The 23,238-nt window shown below is 44.5% G+C and overlaps 1 protein-coding gene across 2 annotated transcripts in view; it reads right to left on the bottom strand.

The window, feature by feature from the left end:
* Positions 1-22,911, bottom strand: part of LOC111841653 (NLR family CARD domain-containing protein 3-like) — a 45,555-nt gene extending 22,644 nt beyond the window's left edge. Inside the window, exon 1 of one of the 2 annotated variants that reach the window (XM_072715739.1) lies at positions 22,710-22,911. The gene's annotated coding sequence lies outside the window, so the exon portion shown is untranslated. Of the gene's footprint in view, positions 1-15,914; positions 15,951-22,709 lie in introns of those variants that run through there. The other variant, XM_072715738.1, reaches the window with a different exon arrangement.
* Positions 22,912-23,238: the final 327 nt, after the last annotated feature.

Here is a 23,238-nt window from a genome sequence, read left to right on the forward strand (position 1 = left end):
ACAGTAGACCTAATCATCAAAAAGGCCAACCAAAAAGAAAATATGATGAGGCATATCTTGCTCTTGGATTTACAGCTGGTGTGGTGGGGGCAGATGAGTAACCTGTATGTGTTCTGTGTCTTTAGCTGCAGACAGCATGAGACCCAACAAATTAAGATGGCATTTAGAGACAAAACATCCCAAACACATGAATAAACCGCTTGACTTCTTCGAAAGAAAACTCTCGGAATATCGTCAACAGGAAAGTCGAATGGTAAAATCCACCTCAGTTAATAAAAATGCACAGATGGCTTCTTTCAAAGTTGCGTACAGGATTGCCCGTTGCAAGAAACCACACACGATAGCTGAGCAGCTCATTCTCCCCACTGCTCTTGACATGCTGTCAGTTATGCTGGATGAGACGAGTGCTGCCAAATTGAAAACTATACCCCTGTCAAACAATACCGTTGCAAAACGTATATGCAATATTTCAAATGATCTCGAGGACCAACTCGTGGAAAAACTGAGAGACACACGATTTGCACTGCAAGTAGACGAGGCTACTGTCAGCAATCAAGATTGTTTGTTTATTTCATATGTCCGTTTTGTATGCTAATAATAATGCAAACATAAATGCATTATTATTATAGTTATCATATATGTTTGAACAAAGTGTTATTTCATGCAAAGTGATAATATATTTGTACTTTTATTAGATGTTTTATTTAGGTTCCATGTGTGAAAGATTTTAATGCTGTTACTGTATATGAAGTTACAGTTTTAAAATGTAATGTTATTTCAATAAATTTGAACAGTTAAACTTAAAGCCCAGTTTATTACAATTTTGTTGGGGACGATTTGGGACAGGTGGGGCTTACAACCCTTCCATACCTCCAAAGTGGGGAATGACAGAAAAAGTTTAAGAAACACTGGTCTATGGTTCTGCTGTGTGAAAAGTGAAAGGCGACAAGGGAAGTACTCGCACCGGGTACTGAATAACAAGGTGAGTATTGGCCCCTGGTAATGAATAACAAGGGGAGTATTGGCACCTGGTACATAATAACAAAGGGAGTACTGGCACCTGGTACTGAATAACAAGGGGAGTACCAGCATCTGGTCCTGAATAACAAGGGGAGTACCGGCACCTGGTACTGAACAACAAGGGCAGTACCGGCACCTGGTCCTGAATAACAGGGGGAGTACTGGCACCTGGTACAGAATAACAAGGGGAGCACTGGCACCTGGTACGGAATAACAAGGGGAGCACTGGCACCTGGTACGGAATAACAAGGGGAGTACCGGCACCTAATACTGAATAACAAGAGGAGTACTGGAACCTGGTACTGACTAACAAGGTGAGTACCTCCATGTAGTTCTGAATAACAAGGGGAGCACCAGCACCTGGTATTGAATAACAAGAGGAGTACCTGCATGTAGTACTGAATAACAAGAAGAGTACCAGCACCTGGTACTGAATAACGATGGGAGTACCAGCACTTAGTGCTGAATAACAAGGAGAGCACCTGCACAAAGTTCACAATAACCAGGGCAGTACCAGTACCTAGTGCTGAATAAGAAGGGGAGTACCGGCACATAGTACTGAATTACAAGGGGTCGATTTGGTCTAATAGATCACTGCACTGCAAAAAAATATTTCCTCCTTCAAAATTAAAAAGTTGTGAGTAAAAATAGTACTTTTGAATAACCCATTGATGATGGGCTGTGTGGAATGGTGTTGAATTGGTCTAAATCCTATTTGAATAATGCTGTGTGTTATTGTTCTTCTACACATGTGTGTCATTTCAGGACTGTGACCAGTTCACACTGGAATCTGATACTGGCTACATTTTAAAATCAGGCTAACAAAAAAATCAGATCTGAGCAGAAAATCCAAATTGAGCACCTGGGATTGCTGTATTTGTCACGCCCCGTTCCGTCCGCTCCTGATGTGTGCCACGCCCACCTCGTTACCTCGTGTTCATCCCTGGTTGTGATCACCTGTGTCCCGTTACGTCTGGCTAGTCTTGTGTATTTAGTCCGCGTCTGAGTACGTCTCGTGAGATCCGTCATTGTATTGTCCGTTGATGTCCACGCCTGTCTCTCCTGTCACCATTAAATCTCCTGATTACCCGTCAGTCTGGCTCGCTCTCCTGCCTCCCTGCTTGCCGACATACCCGAACGTGACAGAATGACGGATCTCCCGAGCGCACCTCCGCAGCTTGAGGAAAGCCGCATCAAGCTGCTGGACGAGGTGCTGTATTGGCTGTCACAGCCCGAGGTCCGTGAGGACCCTGGGCTATGGCAACTAGCCAGCAAGAGCGGTCGCCTTCTTCAGGAGATGACTCCAATCACGGGCGCGCACGTAATCGCCGACGTGCGCGAAAACCTCCGGCAGCTGGTCGAGGGATTCATGGAGAGGCAACTGCGATCGCTCACCTTCTCGGAGGTAACCCCCCCTCCACCGACCTGCCCCAGCCGCAAGAAGAAGAAGAAGCGCAGGGCTCACTGCGCCCCGCTTTCCTCCCTGCCGGCGGGCACGGGGACTTCCTGATAAGCCGGGAGGTCACTCCAGCTGCCAGCCTCGCGGACGAGTAGCCGCCTCCCATGGAAAAGTACAAATACCGGAAATGCTGTAAGTGACGTCAGACGCCGGAGACTTGGCGGAAAATCTGAATGAACAGCGAGCTGAGCGAGGACAGCGAGGGGAAGTTGGAATCACTCGAAGAATACATTGACTGGTACTTCGAAACTACAGTCATGAAGAAGAACCTCAATACATTTTCCCCGGGCAAAAGCGAGACGCCGTCATCCAAAAGAAGTCGCCCGGCAGACTCCCCCGGAGCAACTTCGCCGACTAGTAAAGACTTCGCCGACATCCTGGAGTCAATCGACAAGCGATTGTCCAGCTTCGACGCGAGGTTGTCTCTGGTCGAGATTTTGCATCAGGAGTTCACATCCCTGAGGGAGTCTTTGGAATTCAGCCAGCAACAGGTGGAAACACTCGCTGCTGAAAACGCCTCACTACGGGGCTCGGTCAAGTCTCTAACTGAGAATGTGACCAATCTAAAAGAAGAAAATAAAAAAATAAAAGAGACTGTCATCGATCTCCAAGCCCGTAGTATGAGAGATAACCTGGTGTTTTCAGGCATCCCGGAATCTGCTGAAGAGGACGCAGAAATTACGGTTAAAACATTTACAGTATCAAGATCCACCTGAAGCTTCCAGAGGACACTGTGGAAAGCATCTGCTTTGACAGAGTCCATCGGCTGGGAGCTAAGAGGCCTGGTGCCCTGAGACCGCGTCCTATTGTGGCCAAATTCGGGAATTTCAAACAGAAGCAGCAGGTGAAGAGCCGCGGCAGGGAGCTGAAAGGAACGGACTTTGGCGTAAACGACCAGTTCCCCAAAGAGATTCTGGAGCGACGCAAAGTTCTGTTCCCAATCCGACGCAGCTCCATCCAGAAGGGCTCCCGAGCTGTCATCGCCGTGGACCGGCTCTACGTGGATGGACAGCTCTACCGCGACCCTAACATCACTCCCTGGTTATATTAACGCCACTCCAGATAAGAACCTGTTATATTTTTCTTCTTTTCCCAAATCCTCTTCTGTTTACATCAATCTAGCTTATACATGTTAATTCGCTAATTTAATGTTAGGTCATAACAAATACACTACCGTCAGTCTCCGCGGCGCTACAGTGCTAACAATGTTTATGTTTCTATGTTTCTCACTAATACCCTTACTCGCGTGCCCCTTTGTATGTCTTTTTCACTTCTCCCTGCTTTCCCTGCACCGATCACCTGCTTTAAATTTCTACTCAATCACACACAACACCCTCGATTTTTACACATCTGCACGACATGATCATGTACATATGTACTTAGCTTCACCACAACCACTCCGACCTTATAGTGCACACAGACATATAGGATACACACGCACACAAGCGCTCACACGCTCGTTCGTATCTGACTCATGTGCACGTGCAATATTAGCTACACACACATGTCTATGGGCACACTAAGGTTTGTCTCATGGAATGTGCATGGAGCTGGCTCCAGAGAGAAGAGGTTAAAAATATTTAGCCAGCTTAAAAAACTACAGGCAGACGTTGTTTTATTACAAGAGACTCATAGACCTGCCACAGCTACAGATGAACTTAAAACACCTGAGTTTCCTAATGTGTTCTCAGCCTGTTATAACTCTAGGCAAAGGGGAGTAGCAATTTTAATACATAAAAATGTTAATTTCACATTACTCAACACAATTATAGATCCAGAAGGTAGATTTATAATCATTAAATTATCTATACTTAACAAGAAGTTATGTATTGTTAGTATATATGGTCCAAATGTTGATAACCCTTCATTCTTCCACGTTTTCTTTACCGCACTCTCTGAACACCTAGATAGCGCACTCGTTCTTGGGGGTGATCTCAATTTCGCACTAAATAAAGAAATGGACAGGCTCAGTACAGCTGCTCAGCGCAATTGGGAATCCATAAATATAGTTAAGCAGTACATGAGCGACTATGGTCTTCGCGATGCATGGCGTTCTCTTCACCCCAACCGTAGGGAATATACTTTCTTCTCACACGTCCATCACTCTTACTCTCGTCTGGATTATTTCCTAATCAGTAGCTCACTGCTGAGTGACATTTCAGACACTGAGATACACCCTATAGCTGTCAGCGATCATGCTCCTGTATCTTTAACCCTAATAAATAAGAAAGCCATTCCACCAATTAGAAACTGGAGATTTAATACATCATTGCTTAAAGATGGAGATTTTATTAACTATTTCAAAAAAGAGTGGGCTTTATATTTAGACTATAATGACCTGCCTGGAACATCAGCATCTGTTCTCTGGGAAGCAGGCAAAGCTGTGATGAGAGGTAAAATAATCTCATTCTCATCACATAAAAAGAAAAGAGAAAACAAGTATATTCAGGAATTAGAAGAAAACATTAAATCCTTAGAAGAAGCTTATGTATCATCCCAGGAACAGGAAATGCTGAATAAAATACGTAAAGCAAAATTAGAATTAAATGAAATTATTCATAAAAAAACACAATTCTTAGCACAAAGACTTCGCTGGCAAAATTATGAATATGGTAATAAATCAGGTAGATTTTTAGCTAACCAGTTAAAAATAAATAAAGAAAAAACAACTATATGTGCTGTTAAAGACTCAACTGGGGATACAGTATATGACTCTGAAAGAATAAACAACACTTTCAAGGACTTTTACAAATCTTTATACTTACCACAGATAAACCCATCTAAAGACGAAATTGATCAGTTTCTTGATAGTATAACCCTTCCGAAATTATCAGATAATCAAACGATGGCACTGGATTCTCTGCTGACACCAGGTGAACTCCAGGAAGCTTTGAACAGTATGCCCAATAATAAGGCTCCAGGCCCAGATGGATTTCCAGTAGAATTCTATAAAGAATTCTGGACAATTCTGTCACCAACATTCTACAGAATGTTGCAGGAAACCAAGGAAAATGGTAGACTACCACCAAATATGAATTCTGCCAACATTAGTCTCTTGCTAAAACCAGGCAAAGACCCTATATTGCCTACCAGCTATCGTCCAATATCACTTATTAATGTTGACCTTAAAATAATCTGCAAAGCTCTCTCAAAAAGAATAGAGAAGATAACCCCTCACATAATTCATCCTGACCAAACTGGTTTCATAAAAGGGAGGCACTCATCAACAAACACACGTAGATTACTCAATCTGATAGACTATTCGTGCAATAAAAACCTTCAAATCATAATATTGTCTCTAGATGCAGAAAAAGCATTCGATAGAGTTAGTTGGAGTTTTTTATTTGCAACATTACACAAATTTGGTTTTGGAACCTCTTTTATAAACTGGTTAAAAATATTATATACTGTAGTTCCCCAACAGCATGTGTTAGGACGAATGACCAAACATCCTCTAGCTTCTGTCTCAAGAGGGGCACCAGGCAGGGATGCCCTCTCTCCCCCTCACTGTTTGCAATTTTTATTGAACCACTAGCAGCAGCAATTAGACAGGCTATAGTGATTAAAGGCATCAAATGCAAGAATGTGGAACATAAGGTCAGTCTTTATGCGGATGATGTGTTACTTTTTCTCCAGCATTCACAAACCACTCTCTCTGAGGTAATTACATTAATAAACTCTTTCTCAAGAGTCTCAGATTATTCAATAAACTGGTTAAAATCTACAGTTCTTCCAATTAACTGCTCCTTTCAGAACTCTTCCTCCACTCCACTGCAATCTGGGGATATTAAATATTTAGGTATTAATGTTTCACCTAGGCTGGCAGACTTAACTAAATTAAACCACATCCCACTTTTAAAGAAGGTAGAGGATGAGCTGGTTAGATGGAAGTCCCTGCCCATATCACTCATGGGAAGGGTTGCATCAATAAAAATGATGGTGTTACCAAGAATTAATTATTTATTTGCAATGATTCCAAGTAAACCATCACCTGACTGGTTTAGATCTCTGGACTCCGCCATCTCTAAATTCCTTTGGAAAGATAAACCACCGCGTATTAGCTTAAAAACGCTGCAAAGGACCAAGGACAAAGGAGGACTAGATCTGCCTAACTTTCACCACTACTTCTTAGCCAACAGGCTTCAAAACATCTCAGGATGGCTAAAACATACCCTCTTAGATGAACCTTGGCTAGACGTAGAACAGGCTCTATGCAATAACATAGACATTTCGGATGTACCATTCATTAGCTCAAACATTAAACGACATGAATGCTTCAAAAGCATCAGTATCAGCTCTTCTCTGACAGCATGGTGGGAGTTTCTTAAAATGACTGAGTCTTCATTAATCCCATGCAAACGTACTCCCATCTGGAACAACCCTGACATACTACTAAACAATAATATGATAAATTTCCCGGATTGGAGTTGTAAAGGTATTAAATACTTGGAACATATATTCGAAGAAATAGACTTTATCCCCTTTGACTTATTAGTTAAAAGACATGGGATTAACAAGAATAGATTTTTAGAATATCAACAAGTTAAATCTATAGTAAAAAGGAAATTCAAGTCTAATCAAATCAAATTACAAATACCACCAAGGGTGGCAGAATTCCTTAATCTCAAAACCCCCAAATTACTGTCTAAAATATACAGGACACTTTCCAAAATGGATGATTCAATATCCCTTCCTGTTGCAAAATGGGAGGCAGATTTATCAATCAGCTGGAACCACACTTTCTGGTCTAAGACATGCTTAAAAACCTTCGAACTGATTAGAAGTCCCAATTTACAATTAATACAATACAAAATCCTGCATAGAGTGCACTATACAGGGCATCGGATGTTCAGGATGGGTTTTACATCTTCTAACAACTGCTCACACTGTCAAGGGGATACACCTGACAATTACATCCATGCTCTTTGGTTTTGTCCACCTGTTCAGATGTTTTGGTGCAGGATTTGTGAGGACTTATCAAAGTGTCTGAAATGTACCATTCCAGCCTCTCCTTCAGTCTGCTTGTTGGGTGACTGTTGTGTATTCGGAACAATCAATCTCTGTACTCGGGTAGTAGTTTTACAACTGAATTCCTTTTTCTTTAATCACCCCTCTCTTCCCATACCTCTACATTATCTTGTAACAGCGACACCTGCTGACACGTATGTAAACGTATTCAAAACACCACATATCCCCTTTTTGTGAAAGAACGGAAACTTGCCTTACAAGCAAAATTGAACAAAGCACAGAACACCAGAAAACCACAATTCTGAATATTGCAACATGTAATATTATGCCACTAAATATTCCACAATACCTTGTTTTGTAAAACACATTATTAATTTTTTTTTTTTAACTATTTCTCAAAAGTACTTGTATCGCCCTCCCCCGTTAAATTAAAGAGCATGTCTCTTTAAGGAACATAGTCCTTAGACCACACTGGAGAACGATGCACTCTACGAGTACGTCGGGCTTGAGGAAGAGAAATTGCCATTTGAGGTGTTTGAGATGCTACAGGAGACATGAAGGAGTCTTCTGCTACAGAAGTTGTAGCAGGTGCGTTGACACAGGATGCAGCTGGAGCCAAATGCATAGCATTCCAAACTTTCCCGTCAGAGAGGAGGTATGTTGCGGAGCCTCGCCTTGCGACAACCTTAAGAGGCTGTGTAAACTTGTACTGTCCTGTCTTGATGATCCCAGGCCTTCTAACACGCACAAATGTCCCAACTTCTATCTTCGGAGGTGTTGCACAGCGTTGCCGATCTGTATAGTCTTTCATTTTGTTTTGTGACCGTTGGATGATCTGTTTTAAATCCTTCTTATTCTTCGGTGGGGTCACGCATGGAAGACCACTCACATGTAGTTTTGTCCTAATTTGTCGGCCATGCAAAAGTTCGGCAGGCGACAGTTTTGTCACAGCATGTGGAGTTGCCCTGTATGTATGCAAAAACTCTGTCACAAAAGCTTTCCACTCTTTACCTTCAATGCTAGCAGTCTGTAAACAGTCTTTGAACACTATGTTAAAACGTTCAATCTCACCATTCGCTTGGGGGTAATAGACAGAGCTACGATAGTGTTTAATATCTCTGTCTGTAAGGAATGCCTCAAACTCAGCCGAAACGAATTGTGAACCATTGTCGGTCACAAGTTCAAGCGGATTTCCTTCACGACTGAATGTAGCAGATAGGAACTTTATAATAGTTGCAGAAGTCACATCAGGCGCGAACGCAATCTCTGGCCATTTGCTGTAGTAATCAATAAGTGTTATCGCAAAGCGACATCCTTGAGGGGCATTATGCAAGGGCCCAACTACATCAATAGCCAGTTTTTCCTAAGCGGTCGTTGGAGTAGGCACAGGACAGAGTGGGGCTACATGTGTAGTAGCAGTTTTATCGTGCTGGAGACAGGTAGCACAAGATTTGATGGCATTTTCCACCTGACAGTCCATGCCAGGCCACCAATACAATTCCCTCAGTCTCTGCTTTGTGCGCACCATTCCTTGATGTGTGGCATGAGCCAGTTGTATGAACTTTGGTTGTAATGTTTCTGGAATGATCACTCGATGTGTGCCCCGAATTATGTACCCATCGTATGCAGACAGCTCATTTCGAAGACGATGATAAGGAGCGATAGCTTTGCATTTAGTATTACAAGGCCATCCTTTTTCGATGCAAGCCTTTACCTGCTGGAGAATAGGACAAGCGTCACATGCAGACTTAAGCTCCTCCACAGTAACAGCTGCAAACTCAGGAGACAGCACTGCAACCATCTCAAGTTCTTGCTCCTGACTATAATCGGTGACTGGGAGTGGAAGTCTGGACAAACAATCAGCCGTCACATTGTCTTGTCCAGGTTTGTACTTTATGCTGTAGTTAAAACACAGCAGACGTGCAGACCATCGGGCGATTCTCATGCCCGCGCGTCCAAGGCCCTTAGTCGAAAGCAGAGTGGACAAGGGACTGTGATCAGTGCAAAGAGTAAAGTGTCGGCCCCAGAGGTAGGTAGGTACGCCACTTTTCTGTTGCCCACACACATGCCAAGGCCTCTTTTTCTATTGTGGAGTACTTCCTCTCACAATCTGACAATGTTCTAGATGCAAAAGCAACAGTCCTTTCCGCAATGCCATGATGCTGGGTAAGCACTGCACCAATGCCATAATCTGAAGCATCTGTAGTAACTGTTGTTGGTAAAGAAGGATCGAACAATGCAAGGGCTGGGCTAACAGTGATAAGATGTTTCAAACGGTCAAAATAATCCTGTGCTCCCTTTGTCCAGGAAAAGCTAGTAGACTTTCTGAGCACTGCACGGAGAGGTTCCACCAATGTCGCATAATTGGGAATGAATTTGGAATACCATCCAACCAGTCCAAGAAAAGAACGCAAGGACTGTGCATCATGAGAAGGAGGCGCTTGCTGTATAGCTAGAACATGATCTGGATTTGGATGTAAGCCTGAAGCAGAAACAACATGGCCCAAAAATAGCAGCTCCGTTTTCCTGAAGTGGCACTTTTCTACCATCCATCCATCCATCCATCATCTTCCGCTTGTCCGGGGTTCGGGTCGCGGGGGTAGCAGCTTCAGTAGAGGCACCCAGGCCTCCCTCTCCCCAGCTAACCCCACCAGCTCCTCGGGGGGGACACCGAGGCGTTCCCAGGCCAGCCAAGAGATATAATCCCTCCAGCGAGTCCTGGGCCTGCCTCGGGGCCTCCTCCCTGTAGGACAGGCATGGAAAACCTCCCTGGGTACCCGCCCAGGAGGCATCCGCACCAGATGTCCAAACCACCTCAACTGGCTCCTTTCGACGTGAAGAAGCAGCGGTTCTACTCCGAGGCCCTCCCGGATATCCGAACTTCTCACCCTATCCCTAAGGGAGAGCCCAGACACCCTGCGGAGAAACCTCATTTCGGCCGCTTGTATTCGCGATCTCGTTCTTTCGGTCATTACCCATAGCTCATGACCATAGGTGAGGGTAGGGACAAAGATGGACCAATAGATCGAGAGTTTGGCTTTTTGGCTTAGTTCTTTCTTAGCCACGACGGACCGGTTAAGCGCCTGCAGAACTGCAGACGCCGCTCCGATCCGTCTATCCAACTCCCGATCCCGCCTACCCTCACTCGTGAACAAGACCCCGAGATACTTAAACTCCTCCACTTGAGGCAGTACGTCTTCCCCAACCCGAAGAGGGCAAACCACCCGTTTGGGCACTTTTCTACATTAAGCTTTAAACCACTGTCTTGCAAACGCTGTAGTACGGATCTAAGTCGTTTCTCATGTACCTCTGGATTATCACCATAGACAATGATATCATCTAAATAACACTGCACACCATCCTGACCTGCCAAAATCTCCATCATCCTTTGAAATGCACTAGGTGCTGAGGCCAGCCCATAAGGGACCCTTGTAAAACGGTACAGTCCGTCATGTGTGACAAAAGCTGTCAGATCTCTACTATCCTGATGCAAAGTCACTTGGTGATATGCATGTTGGAGATCTATTGTAGAAAACGTAGAAGCACCACGCAGTTCTGTAAAAACTTCCTCAATGTGTGGCAATGGGTGACTGTCGATGATTACAGCTTTGTTTGGCTCTCTTAAATCAACACAAAGTCGAATTCCCCCAGATTTCTTTTGAATGACAACTACTGGAGACACCCAGGAAGAGGAGTCTACTTTTTCTATGATCCCCTCAGATTCCAGCCTCTTTAACTCTTGCGAGACTACATCTCTCACTGCAAATGGCAGCCTACGCAGTTTCTGCTGGACTGGCGGCACATCTGAACGCACTTTTATTTTATGTACAAAGCCAGCAGCCAAACCCAAAGGCTTAGTGAAATTCACAGCAGCTTGGCTGTTTTCTGTAGAAGATGCAACAGATCCATTCCTTATGTCAAGATGCAAAGCAGTGAAGAGATCCATACCAAGTAATGGTGTTCCGCCAGATACGATGTAGAATGAAGCCTGCACACAGTGACACTTAAAGGTAACATCAAGGGACAAGCACCCTAAAACTGGAATAGTCTTTTTCAAATATGTCACTAAATTAACATTAGGTGCATTAAGGGAAATATCTGAAAAGTGCTGGCGGTACAGGTTCTCTGGGAGAATGGAAACAGCTGATCCAGTATCTACAAGTAGTTCAGTGTCAACTGATTTACCACTCTCCGTGTGCAAGGAAACAGTGCATGTCAGATATTGTTTCTGTTTCATTTGCAAAGGCGTATCAATGCTCAAGACTGTTAACTCAGGCACAGTAACTTCTTGTACATTGCAGGTGGGAGCTGAACTACGACAGACTCTTGCAAAATGTCCAAATTTACCACACTGTCTGCATTTTGACTGTCTAGCTGGACATTTAGGGTAATTTGCTAAGTGAGATGTAGTGCCACAACTGAAGCATGTTTTTGCATCCATTTTTCCTTGCGAGTCACGAGATGGCATCTGATGAGAAGGTGTGGGCTTACGTGGTACAGATTTCTGACGCCACCGTTGTTTTGTATCTTCGCGTGGGCCAGTATGCACCACTTTAACTAAAGTTTCAGTCCGCTCCATAGCTTTAGCCTCTGCTACTGCAGACTCAATTTGTCCCGCGATAGTAATCGCTTTTTGCAGAGTGAGGTCCGTTTCCAACAGCAGACGTTCCCGTATACGTGAAGTGCATGTCTACTCCACAATCTGATCTCTAATCATATCGTCCGCAAGCGCGCCAAAGTCACAGTTCACAAGCAGCTCACGCAGAGCAGCCACATACTGCACGATAGGTTCACCGAGTCTCTGAGCACGTTGGCGAAATTTATCTCAGCAACCACGTTTACTTTCTGCACAAAAAATGCTCGTAAAGCAGTCAGCGCAGTCTCATATTTGTCATCAGACACTGTGAGTGTGTAAAAAATCCTCTGTCCCTCTGTACCTAAGCAATGAATTAGCAAAGCACGCTTTCTCTTCTCCGGAATTTCCACTTCAGACAACGCCGTCACGTAGTTATCAAACATACGAATCCATGAATTAAACTGTATGGTCGGCTCACCGGGAGTTTCCAAAAAAGCAGGAGGGGGTGAGAGGGCAAGAAGAGCCATCCTCGTCGCCAATATGTTGTGTATTCGGAACAATCAATCTCTGTACTCGGGTAGTAGTTTTACAACTGAATTCCTTTTTCTTTAATCACCCCTCTCTTCCCATACCTCTACATTATCTTGTAACAGCGACACCTGCTGACACGTATGTAAACGTATTCAAAACACCACAGTGACTTAGATGGTGTCACTACCGAGATTAACACAACCCACATGGCTTTCACCGCTTTATGCATTGCTAAGAAGACTGTCCTCATGAACTGGAAAAATAAAAATAACCTTAATATCAACCAATATAGAGAGAGTTTGCTGGACCATATTAGTCTTGATACAGCTTCTGCCGCCACATTAGACCAATCTCTCTGGGCTCCTTTGATCAGCTCCATCACCTAGTGGCGGTGGGGGGTCACAGGTTTGTCCCGCTTCGGTCTTTGTTGTTGGTGTGGGGGGGGCCTATGGGCTTGGGGTGTCTGGGGGTTCCCTGGGGGGGTTCACAGAGCCCGTCGGCGCTGGGACTGTGGTCCTGGCCTGGATGGGGCTTTGGTGGCTCTTGGGTGGCGTCTTTCTGGCGGCTGCATGCAGCGCTGCTGGGTTAGCCTGTGCCGGCGGACGTAGGGTACCAGCCTGGCGGCCGTGCTGCTCCTGGGTGGGTCCGGGGCAGGCTTGGGGTTCTGGGGGCGCTCTGCCTCCGGGCTGGGGTTCCGGCTGGGCTGGGGGGGGCTTGGGTCCTGGTGGGTGGGTCGCCGGGGTGTGGGCTGGCGCGTGCACTGGGGCCCGGCCCCGGCGCGGGGACCTTCGGCGCATTGGAGGGGCTGGGGGCCTCTTTAGCTGGTGGGGAGGTTGTTACCATCTGCCCGCAGGTGGTCCCTGCCTTAGGGGTATCCACTCTGCGGGGGTGGGGGGGAATCCAATAGAGTAGGAGAATGGACCCAACCTGGGTGTCTGTTGTCTTATGTAGTCTGGGAGTTGACTGAATGGTGGGGTGGGTGTAGTTTTTCCCTCTGTGGTGGGGTCTGGTTGGCTGCCCCGGGCTCTGTGGTGCCCGGTGGTGCCGCTGCTCTGGGCCCCCGGACTGGATGGGCCTCGGCTCTCCCGCCCTGGGTGGATTTCGGGGAGCGGGGGTGCTTATGGGGGTCAGCGGGGGGGCTGGCTCCAGAGGGGGGGTACTTTGCCCCCCCCGATCCTTTCCTCCCCATCCCTAAATGCTTCCCTCCTCCCGCTCTGTCACCCCAACACACATATAGGGCTTTGAGGTGCAGGTGGGTCGCTGGGATGCAGGGGAGGTATTCCTCCTCTGTCCCCCCGTGACCACCTGTGTCTCAATCACATCACAACTTAGACACTCTCATTACTTACTCTCTCATGACACATACATTTAGGGCCTTGGGGGTGGGCACAAGGAATGGCGTCCAGAGGGCGGTCTGTTCATTCAGCCTTACCTCTGGTGCCAGTGCCCACTTCTCAATTTTAAGTTGCACATAGATATTGAGGGTTCTGGGGAGGGGCCGAGCTGACACCAGCTGCTACTGCTACACACACTACTAGACAATTACATGGAGAAACCTTAGGAACACCAGCGCGCTGACACACAGGTGTACACACAGGTGCTCACGGACACATGCTCACGGACACACACTGTCTTGATCGGCTGTTGTTTCTGGGCATGGGTTGTAAGGCTGGTTGTGTGTGCTGTTCAACAACATTTAACGTTTGATGGTCGTTGTGATTAGTACAGATGTTGTATGTTGTCTTTCTCTTTTCAGCAGACATGGAAGCAGATTATCTGTTTTTTTTTTTGTTTTCTTTCCATTCCTCTCTCTCCCTCTCTCCCCTCCTTCTCCTTTGTCCCCCCCCTCCCTCTCCTTCTTTTGAGGAAGTAAATAAAAATATAAAATAAAATAAAAAATAAATTAATAAATAATAATTAAAAATTAAATAAAATAAATAATAATAATAATAATAATAATAATAAAATAAATTAATAAATAAATAAATAGATACAGATTAAGTAGTCCCCCGCAGTGGAGGGGTAAAAAAGAAAAAAAAAAAAAAAAAAAAAAGGAAGAGTACAACTACCGGCCGGCACGCCTGGGTCTAGGCAGGGTACGCGCCGTAAGATACGGCATTCACCCGGGTGCCCAAAGCCCTTAAAGGGGCAGTCCCTAGCTTGCCGGTTCCGGACCTGCCTGCTCTGGACCTGCCAGCAGCGCCTGCTGCAGCTGCCGCCTCTCTGCCCACGGCACCGCATGCTGCTGTTGCTGCGCTGCCCACGGCACTGCCTGTCCTGCCTGACCTGCCTGACCCGCTAGCTCTGCCTGCGGTCCCTGCAGCTGCCTCCGCTCTGCCGGCGGTACCGCCCGAGGTGCCCGCGGTTGCGCCCCCTGCTGGCCGCGTGATGGCGGCGCCCACCGAGGCGCCCCCTGCTGGCCAGGAATTGGTGGTGCCCGCTGCAGCTCTGCCTGAGGCTCCCTCGGGCTCCCCTTTGTCCCCCTTCCATTCCGGTCTCGTCTCGTCCGTCGCCTCCTCTCGGGCGCGCCCGGTGTGCGCGCCTTTGGGGGGGGGTTATGTCACGCCCCGCTCCGTCCGCTCCTGATGTGTGCCACGCCCATCTCGTTACCTCGTGTTCATCCCTGGTTGTGATCACCTGTGTCCCGTTACATCTGGCTAGTCTTGTGTCCACGTCTGAGTACGTCTCGTGAGATCCGTCATTGTATTGTCCGTTGATGTCCACGCCTGTCTCTCCTGTCACCATTAAATCTCCTGATTACCCATCAGTCTGGCTCGCTCTCCTGCCTCCCTGCTTGCCGACATACCCGAACGTGACAGTATTGTCACCTTTGTTCATTTTTGTAAGTTTAACCTCAAGTGAAGCTTTTTATATGTTGTATTAGGGAAATTCAAAACATATTATGCAAAATAAAAATTTTAATTTTATTTTAGAGGTCAATTACTCTTAAAATAAATGGATAAGTTTCCATTTTCTGCTCTGTGCTGAGGCTGGTCAGACAGACCCAGCAAATTCTACAGGAGCAGGAAGTATGTGTAACACGTAGATCACGAAGAAAACAAGCCCTGTGTTTATTACTATTATCACATTGGTCTGTTCAGTAACTAATGTAACAAAGTACTGTGTAAGTAAGAATTCCTGTACAAAACAGCGGAACACAGAGGAACACTGAGACAGCCACGCAAAGACATAGCGACATTCTTATGTGGCTGATTATAGTGATTTAAAATTATTAATTCATATGAGTACATTACTTTTACTCGAATCTTAAGCATGTCACACTTCTAGTCCTGGAATTAAACATCATAAACTTCTACAAAAGTAACTAAAATCATTTTATTAAAATATTCTCCGTCTTACCTTGAGATCTGAACAGGAAGGCAGACAAAGGCAGAGATAAGTTCTAAAGATGCTGCAACTTCTTTTTTTTGTAGTTATGAGGCAGGACAGAACACGTGAAAGCGGGAAAGGAGGGTGGAACACCTCCCTCCACCTCGCCTCCAGACCTGTCTGGGCAGGCTGTGCGGAGACGGCAGCAAGCTACCACTACTCCTATTCTGCAACCCCAGCCTGCCCCTCTGCTCCCTGCATCAGTCCCGCATGCTCCTTTACCTGCCCCATCAACACCTTGACCACCCATAGCCCCCCACCGACACCTCAACCACCCATAACCCTCCACAACAGCTCGACCGCCCATAGCCCCCTACCACCACCTCAACTACCCATAGCCCCCCACCGACAACCAATGGGGGCCATGCTAATCTTCTCTCTATCGTTCCACTTTTAGTATATGTGCTGCTGTAGTGAGCAAAATGCTTCTCTTTTTACATGAGAGATGTACAAACAACATGTAGCCCCAATGGTACAATAATGTTCCTCAGAGTCAGTTTCTGTACCTTAAAAGGTACATTTACCTACTGTTAAAGTACAGTTGGCTGCCCTATTTGTCACATACACAGTTATACTGTACAAGTGCAGCATGGTGAAATGTACCCTGATTCAGTCCTGTGCAATAAAGTTTAACAAATTAAACTGAAGATACATATGAAGGGGATAAGACGAAGGCAGTGAAAATATATATAAAAATATATATCCAAATAAACATTACAATTATGGACAATATCTGTACAGTGTGCAATATAACAGAATATATACACAGGGTTCCCCCTGGAGTTTGATTTCAATTCTTCACTTTTCTTTGTATTTTTGCTTCTACTAATCAAATTCTTCACTTTTTTTCAGCATCCATTTTTTTAGTCACTGTCTCGCCGCTTCTTAGTAAATTAATCATTAAACTCACTGAATCGTGAATACTGTGTAAAAATTTGCGTGCTGAAAACATGGTTGAAAACATGGGTTCCGTTTTCGTCAATGACGAGAGTGACGAGCGGCAGCGGGAACCCTGTATACAGTATACTCATGTATTTGTATTGTGAAGTGCATTGTGCTAGTTGTTGTAAATAGACTTAAGACACAGATTTCATAACAGCAGGTGAGGTATAGTTCCTTGAGAGTTCAGAGTGTGTTATTATGAACAGTTAAAAAGCTGTGGTGGTATATTCTCATTTTTTTCAGTTTAATGACCTGAGCTGGGTGGCATGGTGGCGCAGTGGTTAATGCTGCTACCTTACAGCAAGAAGGTCCTGGGTTCGATTCCAGGATCAGGCGGTCCTTTCTGTTTGGAGTTTGCACACTCTCCCCATGTTAAATAGGGGTCTCTGCTGGGGGCTCTTGTTTCCTCCCATGGTCCAAAAGGTGTGCAGGGCAGGTTGATTGGTAAGTCTAAATTGGCCCTGTGTGTGCATCTTGCAGTGTGTAGGTTCATGCCTGGGATAGGCTCTGGTCCCCCCTGTGACCCCACTTGGGATTAAGTGGTCACAATGATGGATGGATGGCCTGAGCCTAGAAGCACTTCCTGAGTCTCTCTCTTTTTGCCATAATACTCCTGAAGCATTTGACTGATTTAAGCAGGTCAAACAGGCAGTTACTGGGGTGAGGCGATCGTCTTTGACGATCCTGGTTGTCCTGGTCTTGCTTCTCCTGGTGTAAACGTCCTGCAGAGACTGTCAATCTGATCTGATGTAGGGTTCCGGCAGCCGGATTACTCTCTGTAGACCTTTAATGTCTGAGGTGATGTTCTCGGTCAAGACACTTTCCACAGTGCCGGAGTAAAAACTCCTTAGGATCATAGGATAGAGCCAAAACTTCCTCAGGTGTCTCAGGTGGTAGAGATGCTGCCTTGGCTTTTTTGATGGGATTTTTGTTTGTATAGTCTATGCTAAGATATTTGAAGCTGATCACCCTCTCCACTGCAGTCCCATAGATGTTGACAGGAATGTAGGACCACTGCTGGTGGGTATTTAAAAGCATGTGAGGACCACAGACTGAGCCAGAGACTCGTTGAAGATGAAGACTCTGGTCAGGCACCCAGAGATGTCGTACAGATCTAGCACTTTCCTGATGTTGACCCGCTGCGGCGTCCTGTGCACGTCACGCTCTGCGATGGTGATGATGTTACCGCACTCCATTAGCAAGTTATAGCTGTCACTAGCTGTGTGGCTAGCATTAGCACAATTAGCCTGAAAACAAGCATTGAATACATTAAGTTTGTGGGAAAACACTGACTCGACCCTTTCAGCCGCAGTGGCTTGATAGTCCATGATCGTGTGCAATCAGAGCCATATTTGGTCCGTGTCACCCTGGTGGAAGTGTGACTTCAAGGGACCTGGCAAAACAGTCCGTTATATCCAAAGTCTGTTATATCCAGAGTTGCTGTATGCCCAGAACACAACTACAGGACAACATTTACTCATGCCACACCACAGCAGACACACTTGTAGTATAAATTATTATATTGTACATGTAGTAATCCAACTTTACATGACCAGATGTGTGACTATTAATAATCCCGACTAGGTATCTGTGCTGGATATCACCGGCACGCCACGCGCCTTGTCGGCGGAGCCTGTATGTCTGTTATAGCGAACAAAACTACAGCTAGAAGCGGCCCTGGGGACTAAATGGTTTGTGCGTTATAAGCAAAATTCCATTATATGCGAGTCCGCTATATCCAATGCTTTTTCTGCATGTTCTTAAAGGCGCATGGCCGGGACCAGCGGACCTTGTCCATTATAGATGATATTCCATTATAAGCGAGCCCGCTATAATGGGATTTTACTGTATTAATACTTCTACTTAAGCATTACTGAAGTTTTTTTTCCTCTTAGTGCCAAGCGGCTCACAGCCTGCGCGTCTCTTCGCCATTCCTTGCACACGACCCTACAGTCTCATGCCCTTTTATGGGAAATTGCAGGGCATTTCCCTATGCTAATTAGGACAAACTGGCACGCGCTTTCAGTTCCGAAGATGTGGAATTCACCATTCTTAAGAACAAAGGTGCGAACAATTCTGCTACTTAAGAACACGTCATGAATCCGACGTAGGTTGCTCTTAACAAATTTCGTATGAACAAATTTAAGAGAATTCTTAAGAAAATATTGGTGAATGAGGCCCAATAATATTACAGATATTACAGATGTACTCTCTACTGCTGTGCTACACTTGGCATAACTTTTACATCTTTCTGAGCAGCTGTCTGTTGGGCCAAGGCACCGGGACTGCACAGTGGCCTCACGTGAGCCAGATGGCCAGGAGATTGCTGTAGTGAGGCTGAACTGCTGGGCTGCCATCCTGCATAACTACAGCAGGATCAGACAGCTGGTCCTGAGCAGTCTGTTTGCTAAGTGTGTTCAGCCAACATTTGGGATCACGTGATAGAAATTGGCTTTTAAAACCTTTCCCGCCATGATGCTGAGCTCGTGTCATGACTCCGCTGCATGACATCATCCTTCAACAGGGTCTCGCACGGTCCTCCTGCACACAAGCTCTGCTAAATATCTGTTAAATCTAAATTTCATTACTACTCTTCAGCACGATTATTAATCAAGATCATTTATTCTTACAAACGTGCTTTTCGAAAGTAACACGTCTCACCCAGCACCAGACGTCCATTGGACGCTGTTTTTTGGGCTAAATTGGAAACCTTCTTAACGCTACATCATTTGTAAGTTATACCTTAAGTTGTCGCTTAATGATCCAGTGTGTTTCCCAAAATGTTCTTAGTTAAGTGAATTTTCCATAAGACTCTTTCATGAAGCTGCTCTGAGCCTTTCTTAACTGTCTCTCATCACTGTTGTCGGCTCATACTGCTCATTTAAAATTAGACTAACATTGTTAAGGGTACAGTTTCATAACCAAACATCACTTAACTAAAAATAACTTGTCCATATGATAAAATTATATTGTCTGACACATGAGTACAATCTTAGTTAGGTCTCATCCTTGTGCTCTGAGTACGCAGCTAATTGGCCTCAGTAACACGTGGATCCATACTGAGAGATAAGGAATGCACTGTTGATTATGTATTTATTTATTAATTGGGAAGGGGGGGGGTTCTGCTGATACTGGGATGAACACGTTCTCCCAGTTTCCGATGCCCCTGGAATGCATACACCTCTCTAAATGTGCCAAAGTCATAGTATGTCACAGTCACATTCGACACTGCAGGTTTACCCCCAAAAAGCCCCCTGGAATAGTTTTTAGTCGTCATTACTGAAGCACATAGAACATTCTCTTATGTTCAGGCAGTAAAGCAACTTTTCTTTTGCCTATTATGCTATTGCTCGCCCCAGTATCAATAACAAGCACATATATCAGTGTACACAGGTGTTGTATAGAACAAATAAAAATAACATGATCATACTATAGTCTAGGGAGGCAGGTTCATGCACCCAATCTGCAAAAATCATATTTATGATTAGATGATTCAAGTTATTAACTTTGTATTTTATATTTTGATTCTGCCCAGTTCTGATTAATGCCTCTTATGAAGGATTCCTGCAGTGTTATATTTATAAAGAAAACCACCATCTCTCATGCTGCAGTCAAGCAGTTGCTGTGGAGGGAATAATCAGTTTTTGAGCCATCGATGTGAACTGTTCCAGTGCTTATTAAAGTCATACTTAAGAAGCTCTCCTTTGAGCAGATTGTTGGGGAAAAATATATAGGAAAACGAATACACTCTTAGAAAGGATCTTTTAAAATTGATACAAACTATGTCAAATTCTTACACATAATGGGTGAGATTTGGGACAACGTTCATTGTGTTATTTTTGACATAATCACTGTGCTAATGATTTTGACACAGTGAATGTGTCAGGAAGGTTAACACAAAGATGTGTATTCATGTGTAATATTAACACATTATGTGTTGTCATTGGCAACACACATCATGTTAAAAATACCGGAAGCCCCATGCAAAAAGTGTTCACACAAAAATTGCCAATGACAATAAAATACACAATCTAAGAATAAGACAGAAATCAAACAACTGTCATGGATTCAGGAGATTCTGACAGGAGGGCAGGGCATGGTGCAGGCAGGAAGGAAGGTGGACGACCTGCTTGCGGCTCACAGGACAAACGAGGTTTATTATAAGAACTGAAAACAATAAAAACCCTTGCAAAACGATAACAGACCAATGAGGGGTCAAAACTAAAAAGGGGAGAACAATGACTAACTACAAAGCGATTCAGGGCAACAAGGAGCAGGTTTGGTAGGCAAAGTACAAATGACATCACTGACCCACTCAAGAATTGAACTAAGACAGGAACTTTAATACAGAAACTAAAATGGATAATGACATAGCAGGAGTGAGATATGAGACAATTAACCAATCAGGGAGGGTGCAGGACAACGAGCAATCAGGAAACACACAAGGATCAGCACAAGAACAGGCAACAGGTGAAAGTAATAATTAACTCGGGAAACTGAACTAACAGAAAAACTAAGAAACAGAATCTACTCTAGGGGAATAACAGAGAGGTAAAATACAACCACGGGCACAAAGCATGAAACCAAAACTGAATACAAATCACAAGACATAGGAACTAGAAAAGTGATACAAATGAAACACAAGGGAACAAAATTTACAAAAACAGAGGAGGCAGGATTTGAACACAAGACTGAGGGGTTCAGAAGTAGCTGCATACTCAGCTCATTGAACTATGTGGCTGTTAGAGAGGCAGGGGAAACACTAAAGACTAACAACGGGGAAAAGGACACAGACTGGGACAACAGGAGCTGACCCTGACAACAGGATATAACAAAATTATAAAGTTTTCTTCCAACACAAAAGGTAACATGACAAATAATCACACATTCTACATCATTTCACTTTTTTCAAAACTACATATCTCGGATTGATGTAGATCTGATCAGCCGAAAAACTTGACTGAATATCAAGGGATCGGGAATCGGATAAACCATAAGGAATTTGTACAAGTCTGTACTCATCCAGCAAGGGCATTTTTCTGTTAAAATGCACATAAAGGAAATAAACATGTATATACCAAAACACTTGTAATTGTAGGAATTTTCTGGGAGAAATGGTGCATTTTCTGGAAAAATTCCAGGGGTACCAATAATTTCGGCCATGACTGTATGTATCCATATTTATATAATGTTTCAAGTGAGAAGGGTAAAATAGGTAATACTCTTTGAAACACGGTTATAAGGGAGGCACATAAAACACTTACATTGTCTAAGGACACAAACATAACCTATATGGATACTGAGACTAGCAATAATGAGTAAACAAATATACAGGATATACACAAGCCAAACTAAAAAGAGAGCTTTATTTGTATTTTTTATTCTGTGGTTTGTAAGGCAGGATGGAAAGGGAGCGGGGGGGTTGCATGCCAAGTTGAGGGCCCCTTATCCATTCTCATACCAGGCCTGGCCTTATCTCAGCCTGGTAGGTGATGAGGTGGCAAGTCAAGACAGACTTTGAGTGTTGTGCACACCGGCACAAAGGGAACAGGGAGATAGTATAGTGTACAACAGCTCTCGGCCAGAGAACAATTGCAAAGAAACAAACAGGACAAAGAAAAGTGCAGAACCGTATCCTCTTCAGTAATTTCCCGGGCACCGGTGAGCCACCCCAGGTCCTTACCAAAAACAACAACCAAATAAAATGAAAAGTTATCAAAACAAACAAACAGATAAACGAAAAAAAAATTGAAAAGGTCATCCAGATATCAGTAGTCAAGCCCACCACCTTAGTCTACCCTATTTGCGGCCGTCTTTCCTTACCTTTCTCTTTTGGTCTTTCGTCTTGGGATTTTTGGGAGATTTCACATTGAAAAGTTGTCCGCCTTTTGGTTCGAATGTGGCTTATTCCAAGCTTCTGCATCACTGTACACTGACAATAAAGGCTTCCTATTCTATCCTATAAATGTCCCGGTTCAGGGCTGCCCAGAGCGTAACTGAGTAACACACTTAATCCCCGCTCTCTGGTGACTGAGCGCAGCAGCCTGATATTGCAGCGGTGATGCTTTGGCCAGCAGGGGGCAGCAGACAGCAACTTCCTAATATGACATTTTATTAAATGACATTCTATTACCTGAAAATCAACAAAGTAATAACGTCTCTCACAGCCTACAGCGGTCCTGAGGTAACTTAGTAAAGATAAATAATATAATCAAATTAATCATATGTTAACTAAGCAAACATAAATAACATAAAATCTTAATAAATCACAGTGGTACTTCAGAACTCGAATTTAATCCGTTCAGAACATCGGATCGAATCCTAAACTTTCGAGTTGATTGAATTTTCCCCA

Source organism: Paramormyrops kingsleyae, chromosome 8 (genome assembly GCF_048594095.1).
Source record: "Paramormyrops kingsleyae isolate MSU_618 chromosome 8, PKINGS_0.4, whole genome shotgun sequence".
In the NCBI taxonomy this organism is placed as follows: Eukaryota; Metazoa; Chordata; class Actinopteri; order Osteoglossiformes; family Mormyridae; genus Paramormyrops; species Paramormyrops kingsleyae.